Raw genomic sequence first — 8497 nt, forward strand, 5'->3', positions numbered from 1 at the left:
TAGTAATTTTAAAAAATGAATTGAGGCTGGACACAGTGGCTCATGCCTGTAATCCCAGCAGTTTGGGAGGCAGAGTTGGGTTTATCACCTGAGGTCAGGAGTTCAAGAACAGCCTGGCCAACATGGTGAAACTCTGTTTCTACCAAAAATACCAAAATAAGCTGGGTGTGGTGGCAGGCGACTATAATCTCAGCTACTCGGGAGGCTGAGGCAAGGGAATAGCTTGAACCTGTGAGGCAGAGGTTACAGTGAGCCAAGATCACGTCACTGCACTCCAGCCTGGGAGACAGAGAGAGACTCAAAAAATGTAAAAATAAAAATAGAAAGAAAGAAAAGTTAATTGGTTCATTAGTGTCTTCCAAAGAACAGTAAGAGTTTTTTCTCCCATTTCCCTTCCTTCCTTCTTTCCTTCCTTCCTTCCTTCCTTCCTTCCTTCCTTCCTTCCTTCCTTCCTTCCTTCCTTCCCTCCTTCCTTCCTTCCTTTTTTGAATCAACACAAAGTGGTGGACATAAACATATTTCATGTACTTCAATTAATGGCAGACATTATATTTATGGATAATGATATCCTTTGATATCATTTGGCCAGTGGTAGCCATTTAATATTTTTCCTGAGCCTATTGGCGATAATCTGAATAGGATTTGATAGTAAATTGCTTTTTGGTATTCAAGATGATCTAGGTTTATTTTCTATGTTTCATACCTTAGACCTGAAATTAACCATTTCCTTAAGATGTCTAGGTTTTTTATTTAGTCAGAAATTGCAGTTAAGGACAAGGGTCTAAGAGCACACACTGATACTATATTATTCACTGTTTCAGAACCAATCCTCTCTATTTATACCTTCCTCTTCTAGGGAAATTTTATATATTTAGCTTGATGCTTTTTTATAGTATATATTTTTTATTATTATATAATATAAATGTTATATTTCTATGATATTGTAATGTAAATATTATAATAGAATTTAAATATGTATATATTCATATATTCCCTTTCTTAGCTCAACAGTGGCATACCATTCACATTGTTTTCCACGTTGGTATTTTTTCACCTGACATTTCTCCATAATAATATATAGAGTGCTCACTTTAGCAGCACATATACTAAAATTGGAATGATACAGAGAAGATTAGCATGGCCCCTGCGCAAGAATGACATGCAAATTTACGAAGCGTTCCATATTTTTAACCAACTTGATCAACTGGAAGAAAGAGTATCAGCAATTGAAGATCAAATGGATGAAATGAAGTATGAAGAGAAGTATAGAGAAAAAAGAGTAAAAAGAAATGAACAAAGCCTCCAAGAAATATGGGATTGTGTGGAAAGACCAAATCTACGTCTGATTGGGGTGCCTGAAAGTGAGGGGGAAAATGGAATCAACTTGGAAAACACTCTTCAGGATATCATCCAGGAGAACTTCCCCAACCTAGTAAGGCAGGCCAACATTCAAATTCAGGAAATACAGAGAACGCCACAGAGATACTCCTCCAGAAGAGCAACTCCAAGAGACATAATTGTCAGGTTCACCAAAGTTGAAATGAATGAAAAAGTGTTAAGGGCAGCCAGAGAGAAAGGTCGGGTTACACACAAAGGGAAGCCCATGAGACTAACAGCAGATCTCTCGGCAGAAACTCTCCAAGCCAGAAGAGAGTGGGAGCCAATATTCAACATTCTTAAAGAAAAGAATTTTCAACCCAGAATTTCATATCCAGCCAAACTAAGTTTCATAAGTGAAGGAGAAATAAAATCCTTTACAGACAAGCAAATGCTTAGAGATTTTGTCACCACCAGGCCTGCTCTACAAGAGATCCTGAAGGAAGCACTAAACATGGAAAGGAACAACAGGTACCAGCCATTGCAAAAACATGCCAAAATGTAAAGTCCATCGAGGTTAGGAAGAAACTGCATCAACTAGCGAGCAAAATAACCAGCTAATATCATAATGACGGGATCAAGTTCACACATAACAATATTAACCTTAAATGTAAATGGACTAAATGATCCCATTAAAAGACACAGACTGGCAAATTGGATAAAGAGTCAAGACCCATCAGTTTGCTGTATTCAGGATACCCATCTCACATGCAGAGACACACATAGGCTCAAAATAAAGGGATGGAGGAAGATCTACCAAGCAAATGGAAAACAAAAAAAAGCAGGAGTTGTAATCCTAGTCTCTGATAAAACAGACTTCAAACCATCAAAGATCAAAAGAGACAAAGAAGGCCATTACATAATGGTAAAGGGATCAATTCATCAGGAAGAGCTAACTATCCTAAATATATATGCACCCAATACAGGAGCACCCAGATTCATAAAGCAACTCCTTAGAGACTTACAAAGAAACCTAGACTCCCATACAATAATAATGGGAGACTTCAACACTCCACTGTCAACATTAGACAGATCAACGAGACAGAAAGTTAACAAGGATATCCAGGAATTGAACTCAACTCTGCACCAAGCGGACCTAATAGACATCTACAGAACTCTCCACCCTGAATCAACAGAACATACATTCTTCTCAGCACCACATTGCACTTATTCCAAAATTGACTACATAGTTGGAAGTAAAGCACTCCTCAGCAAATGTAAAAGAACAGAAATTATAACAAACTGTCTCTCAGACCACAGTGCAATCAAACTAGAACTCAGGACTAAGAAACTCAATCAAAACCGCTCAGTTACGTGGAAACTGAACAACCTGCTCCTCAATGACTACTGGGTACAAAACGAAATGAAGGCAGAAATAAAGATGTTCTTTGAAACCAATGAGAACAAAGATACAACATACCAGAATCTCTGGGACACATTTAAAGCAGTGTGTAGAGGGAAATTTATAGCACTAAATGCCCACAAGAGAAAGCTGGAAAGATCTAAAATTGACACACTAACATCGCAATTAAAATAACTAGAGAAGCAAGAGCAAATACATTCAAAAGCTAGCAGAAGGCAAGAAATAACTAAGATTAGAGCAGAACTGAAGGAGATAGAGACACAAAAACCCTCCAAAAAATCAATGAATCCAGGAGCTGGTTTTTTTTAAAAGATCAACAAAATTGATAGACCACTAGCAAGACTAATAAAGAAGAAAAGAGAGAAGAATCAAACAGATGCAATAAAAAACGATAAAGGGGATATCACCACCGACCCCACAGAAATACAAACTACCATCAGAGAATACTATGAACACCTCTATGCAAATAAACCAGAAAACCTAGAAGAAATGGATAATTTCCTGGACACCTACACTCTCCCAAGACTAAACCAGGAAGAAGTTGAATCCCTGAAGAGACCAATAGCAGGCTCTGAAATTGAGGCAATAGTTAATAACATACCAAACAAAAAAACTCCAGGACCAGACTGATTCACAGCCGAATTCTACCAGAGGTACAAGGAGGAGCTGGTACCATTCCTTCTGAAACTATTCCAATCAATAGAAAAAGAGGGAATCCTCCCTAACTCATTTTACGAGACCAACATCATTCTGATACCAAAGCCTGACAGACATACAACAAAAAAAGAGAATTTTAGACCAATATCCCTGATGAACATCAATGCAAAAATCCTCAATAAAATACTGGCAAACCGAATCCAGCAGCACATAACAAAGCTTATCCACCATGATCAAGTGGGCTTCATCGCTGGGATGCAAGGCTGGTTCAACATGTGCAAATTAATAAACATAATCCAGCATATAAACAGAAGCAAAGACAAAAACCACATGATTATCTCAATAGATGCAGAAAAGGTCTTTGACAAAATTCAACAGCTCTTCATGCTAAAAACTCTCAATAAATTCGGTATTCAAGGAATGTATCTCAAAATAATAAGAGCTATTTATGACAAACCCACAGCCAATATCATACTGAACGGGCAAAAACTGTAAATGTAAAACATTCTTAAAAATTTAATAAGATCTGTCATTTTTCCTCTGTATTTAAAATTACAGTTAGGAAAATTTGCCCCAGACACAAATTATAGGGCAGTCAATCCATGTTTTCTTTTAGTACTTATTTTATTTTATTTTTTAACACTCAACTCTCAGATCCTTTTGAAATGTATCCTGAGGTATGATGTAAAGAGTCAATTCACTCTAATTGTTTTCCATGCGGCTACTCTTGTTTAGCCATCTTATTAATTAAGCAGTCCATTTTCTCACTACTTATAGGAGATACTGATTTCTTAAATATGACATTTTCATAAGCAATTAAGTCCATTTCTTCCTTTGCCATTTCCTCACTGTTTCTACTCTCTTCTTCTTAGTATTAAAATAAACTGGTCCTTCTCATTAAGGATGAAGTACACCTGCTGAACAGTCTCAGAACTATCAGAAACACAAACAGGTGTGCAAAAAATGTATGGCCTTTAAAAGACACATTTTTATGTAAATGTGCATCTCTTGCTCCATGTGTCTTTAACACAGATAAAACCCACAGGTCCTATATTTAACTCAGCTACAGAGTTGTTGGGTGTTCTCACATATATCAGCTCCTCAGAGCTGAGGATTATTATGCAATCATTAAAAATATAGTATATAAAATGAGATGGAATTGCTTCTTTTGGCAAGCAGAATCATTGGTTTATGTTTAATAATGCATCTATTTTAACAATCTGTTATTAAAACTTTGAGACTGGTCCTTTAATTAATTTTGTCTTGCATCAAATTTACCATACAAGATAAACTATACCTGCAATATGTTTTTTAAAATCACACTTAATTGTAAGATCCCACTCAACAAGTTGTTTATCATTACTATGGACATATGCACATTCAGGTTTTTTCTGTGTTCTTATTCTGCTTGTCTATGAATTACTGGAAAGTAACTATTTTTAAAAATGACAGAAGGAAGGAAAGAAAGAGAAAAGAAGCCTCACAATTTTCGGAAAAATGAAGTTGAAAGAACTCTCTGGAAACTTCATTATAAATAGTTTTAGCACAATTATGCTAAATGGAATCAATATATTTACAATGTTTTATTCAAGGCTTATCACATTCTATTATGAAACAATGAAATGCAATTAATAAATCACCAGTTCATTTTTCTTGTTTTATTTGAAAATGCTTTGGCATATTTTAGCATATCTTTTTAGAGTAGCAAATAACTCTAATGTATAACATTAATAAACGGTGATAGACTTTACTATAAATATTGCATCTGTTGCCAAGAAATTTACATACAAAAACAGAGCGTTGCAAACAGCAGTTCAGTAATTTTTCTTTTGGTAGTAGAGACATGGGCCTTCTGTATCATTTTAAGTATCTTTGCACTACTTGACCCTCTGCACTTGGAGAATATTGTATTTTATGCATCAACAGTTTGCTGCCTTTAAGGGACTAACACCATATATGTGGTGTTGTGAGAGCCCAGACAACCAAATTGAGCAGTTTTTTCTCCCCTTGTGTTTTATTTGAGGGAGAAGATTTGAGGATTGAGGAAAAGCTGTGACAAACTTTTCATGTGTGCAGTCATAGCCAAATATTGTCACAGACAACAACTTCAAAAAATCAAGGCAATAGAATAAAATATTAAGATAGAACATGAAATACAAACCACTAGTCTAATGGTTTCCATGGACTAAGTTATTTTGGATTAAAAATCCTCATTATTCTTATTCTTTATGTGAAAATAAATATTTAAGTAATAAAATATATAAGAATTCAAAATACATTGTTTTCTGGTATTGCCTGATATACCAAGGCAGATACTAATTATATTTAATTGGGATTTTTATGCAACTGTGCGACTATACTCTGAATTTCACATAGTTTTAAATTCTCATTTGCATATTCTATATTAATTCAAAGGAAGCTTGAGACATTGTAAAGCACACAAAATACCATAAAATCAGAAAACAGATCAACTACCATTATTTTTAATCTTCTTCCTTCTTTTATATGAAGCTTTATGAGAAATGTGGCCAAAGATTGGAGTTTCTTCTTCTACATAGAGGGGATAAAATATTTTATATGTAGTTTAACTTAAATACAAAAACAGGACTTTTATCTCTAAATGCTATTTCTATTGACTTGAGATATTCAGGTTGACTTCTAATACTACATATTATTTCATTTGTGCCTGCCTAATTCCTGATACAACCACGCAATAGGGCATAGAAAATAGATGACATGGAATAGGTAACTGTAAAGGGGTGAAATAAATGAGGCCTCTGAGCCTTGTAGAATAAGAAGTTGCCCATCTCATGTGTTATGAAATTTTTAGAAGTCCTCCTTCACTCTCTGCCTTCTAATAAAACATGTTCCCTTCACACTAACCTGCTTTCCTGAAGGCCTTAAATTCCCATTAGAGAATCATATTTTTCAGAGCAAGACTTTCCTACCTCTCTTTAAAATATAAATACAATTTTTTAAAAGAACATATTTGCTGAAGAGTAATTAAAACTCGATTTGTATCTTCAAATATGAACAAGCCAGTAAGCTTCAGCTCAGCCATAGATTTAACTGGTAAGTGGATGGGAGGGGAATTCTGTGCAAGGGTTCCTTCCCAAAGAGGAGTAGCCTCAGTGGAGTGCTGGGGCAGGGACATCTTAATGTGGAAGATGCACGAAGTAAGAATAAGTCCCAAGAAATTTTCACTCACACTTACCAATTCCAACCACATTCAGTTTTTTATTCTCCTTTGGTTTTATGTTTTCTGCCCTCCAATCTACTTCAAAAAAAAAAAAAAAAAAAAAAAAAAAAGCAGAAAATATGATATAAAGCAAAGATTTTCATTTGAAATAGTTTCTTTGATCCACCATCTTAAAATTGTTCCATCTTTTCACCAGCAAACTTTGATACTGAATGATCAATGTTCATTATCTCCATTTTATTGATGTTCATTATCTTTTAACACTTTTGATCATTTTTCAGACTCCATCACATTTACCGAAACTTCTATGTTGAAGAGTTTTTGTCACAAAAAATGTTCTTTTTCTAACTTTACTTATTCATATGTGTTATAATTTAAAACTTTAAAATTTATTTTTGGGGCTCATTTTCAGTAGGTTGAGTAAGTAATACTCCTTAGCTCATGGCATATTTCATCATTACTGATACATGCAATGCACTTCTATTATTTAATTACTTGTTCTCTTGTTCCTCTACTCAATTCACATTCTCTTCCTCAGCAGTCATTCTTATATATTTTATATATATCTATTTTTATGTTCTTCCAAAAATGTATATTGTTTGTGTACATGTACTTTAATGTATCTAAATGAGATTGTGCTCATTTTCTATATTTTTGTGACCAAGTACTGTGTTTTTATGCTCTATGTCACTTTATGTACACCTCATCTGTTGCTTCCTACTGTTACATAATACTGCATAGGGTGTTAATCACACTTTACCTGTTTATTTTCCCACTGCTGGAAATAACAAATAAACTGCAGAGAACCTTGCTGGCATTTTCTCTTTGACTTGGTCTGAAAATTCCTTGGAATATAAACTCAGGAGTGCACTTGCCAGTTCCTAGGGTATACAGACACTTACCTCAGTAGTGTCAGCTACTTTTCACAGGGACTGCAACAGGCTACATGCTCACCAGCAGAGCATGGTGTTTACTCTGTTCTCACTTCATCGACATCCCTTATCAAATTCAGCATTTTCATTTTTACCAAACCCAGATATTAAGTGATACTTTATTGTGTCTTAGTGTTTATCATTTCTCTTAATGCTTTGAATCATTCCTCAAATGCTTTTTATCTTTCTGCAAATGGATTTTTCATAACTTTGTCCAATATTCCATGGGAATTCTTTCTTTGTTGTTGTTGTTGATTTACAGGAGTTCCTTAATTGTTCTGATATCAATCATTTGCAAAATGTTAATTCTTCTTCCATCTGGTTATCACTATATCAGATAATGTCTGTGCCCTGCCTCACATCCTCTTAGCTACATTTCTTCCATTCATCATTGCAACAATCAGATTTGTGAAGGTGCAACCTGAGAGCATCTTGCCTCAACTGCATTTGGTGCCTTTTGCTTTCCCTCCTAGGGCATCTCTGTTGCATAGGATTACCTGCAGGTAATTGACCAGCACTCACTCCTGTACCCACATGAAAATGCACATGGATAAACATTCCATAGGACACCCTTGTCCACTGGGGAAAAGGAACCTCTGGATAAAGGCTTTCCTCTTCTGCCCCTGGGTGGACAATTCTGAGACACATTCTGCAAGGCTCCTCATAGGTCTTGGAAAACATCAAGTGGTAGTTGATCAGAGAAGTACCAACTAGCTTGATTACACACCCTTCAATTGATTTTCCCTTTTTCTCTGTTTCACTTTTCTCAGACATTATACCTGTTCCCTGAGATTATTTCCCCCAATAAAATAACTATTCTTAAGTCCTTCTTTCTGCATCTGTATTTTTAAGGGAACCCAGGCTAAGACATAAGATGCCATAGGGTTCCTAAGAAAGCAGACTCTCAGAGCAGAATCCTGAAACTGAATCACTCATCAGCAAGCAACAAGGACCTAATAGTTAGTAGTA

The 8497-nt window shown here is 35.4% G+C and overlaps 1 non-coding gene across 1 annotated transcript; it reads left to right on the forward strand.

The window, feature by feature from the left end:
- The first annotated feature begins 1082 nt into the window (after nucleotides 1-1082).
- On the forward strand, nucleotides 1083-1189 carry LOC111552963. The gene has a single exon (XR_002734790.2). It is a non-coding gene; the product is annotated as a U6 spliceosomal RNA (small nuclear RNA).
- The last annotated feature ends 7308 nt before the right edge of the window (nucleotides 1190-8497 follow it).

Source organism: Piliocolobus tephrosceles, chromosome 6 (assembly GCF_002776525.5).
Source record: "Piliocolobus tephrosceles isolate RC106 chromosome 6, ASM277652v3, whole genome shotgun sequence".
Lineage (NCBI taxonomy): Eukaryota > Metazoa > Chordata > Mammalia > Primates > Cercopithecidae > Piliocolobus > Piliocolobus tephrosceles.